Here is a 1,966-nt window from a genome sequence, read left to right as displayed (position 1 = left end):
AGATCACCGCCAGGACGAACATCAGTCATCAGGGGTTGGAGTATGCCGTACCGATGACTCGTTCCCACACTAGGAGGATGTAACACAGATACGCTGTTCTCTTACGGAGGGAGCAATGTCACAAAAGAAGCCAGGTAGCACAGTCACTGTAGCGTAGTGGTTATGATACTAGATTGTTGCATGGAGGGTCATGAGTTCAAAACTCACCTGAAATGAAAAATTGTAGTTTCTATATTCGGTTCGAGTACATTCTAGAAGTATCCACAAATGGCAAGAATCATTGTACTGGAATGTTGTGTAGCTGTACATATACCGTATATGTTCTGGCTGGAGGCAGTTCCCTCCACGCTCTTGTATGTCCAAGTGCTGAATAAACCTTCGTTAAGTGTTTGTCATTCATCTACTTACACTTTCCTCTATGTGACAATATTATAAAAAAGTACATTAATCAAGTTAGCTGATGCCAACGAAGAAAACATCTGTTACCTGCAAAAAATGTAAATCTAGGTTTTGATACCCATAAGGAATTGAATAAAACTAGTACAGATGCAAGAACTGTCAATATTCTTAAGTTTCGACAAGAATTTAAGATAAGTCTTCAGACAATTGTCACAAACTTAATAACAGGTCACCCTTAAATTACTTACTGACATTCACCATTACATATCTTGACCCAGGTTCGATTGTGTCTAACACCAGTTTGGCAAAATCATATCTCGATAAGCTGCTTTGTATTCTTTATCACCTAAATGAAACTGCAGCATATAATGTAATGTAATTCAAGGATCTGACTTCTCTACCACATGCTATCAATTCTTTTATAGAATACAGTCGTTTGAGAAAAGAGTTGATCGTTTATGGCGGGATATCCTTAGAGATTAATATGAAAATTTGATGGTTGTCATGAAATTAGGTTGCAGTCTTTCTCATGGGAATGCCAACATTGAAAGGGTCTTTTCTGTTAATGGTGAATGCGTCTTTGAAAACATGAGGGAGAAATCTGTTGTTTCACGTAGACAAACATATGACGCTGTGTATGATATAGGAGGCATTGACAACTTGGATATTCCAAAATCCCTTATTCACACTACAAGGAGTACACACTCACATTATGTAGAATATCATAATCAACTCGAAGAAGAACAACATACAGCAGGCATTGCATTTTAGAAAAAAGACATGAAAGCAAAAGAGTTGGAAATAAAGCATTTTTTAGACAGTGTTCAAAAGCAGCATTGGTGCTTGAAGAACAAATAAGTGTTTTAGAAAATTATATAACTGCACTGTTACCATGTATTTGTTTCCTAAATAGTGAAATTATCAGAAATATCTAAAATTTGGTTTCTGTACCAAATTTCTAAATAAATGTTTCACATGTTTCAAGTTGGGATTTGAACATTTAAAGAAATAGTTGAGACCTGGATAAATGAAACATTTAAAATATATATATAGTATAAGTACACATTATTTGAAGTTGAAAAATATTTAAACTGTTTAATTTTGACAGAAAATTGTATTATGTTGTATAAGCCTGTTGAACTTTAAATAGATTTCTAACAATTTCATAATTTTGGATTCGTTTTGAGTGGCCTTTTATCACTATTTTAAACCACTTCATTATAAACCTCCTATAATAACACTATTTTCCCATATTTATGTAATGATGATATATAAGAAAGAAATGAATATATTAACCTGGAAATTTGTAATATGAGGTGTGTTTTTTAAGTAAGTATCATTTTGAAATTAAAAAAAAGACTTGCTAAGATATCTCAATAATTTTATTTTTACATGAAAGCCTGAACCTTGATCTACTTTTCTACATAATTTCTGTCAATATTGAGGCACTTGTCATAATGTTGTACCAGTTTTTGAATACCCTTCTCATAGAAGTCTGCTGCCTGACTTGTTAACCACTGCATCACCACTGTTTTGACTTCGTCATCGTCTTGAAGACGCTGACTGC

This window comes from Schistocerca nitens, chromosome 5, assembly GCF_023898315.1.
Source record: "Schistocerca nitens isolate TAMUIC-IGC-003100 chromosome 5, iqSchNite1.1, whole genome shotgun sequence".
Lineage (NCBI taxonomy): Eukaryota > Metazoa > Arthropoda > Insecta > Orthoptera > Acrididae > Schistocerca > Schistocerca nitens.
The sequence above is the reverse complement of the archived record's forward strand: the minus strand, read 5'-3'. Positions refer to the sequence as shown.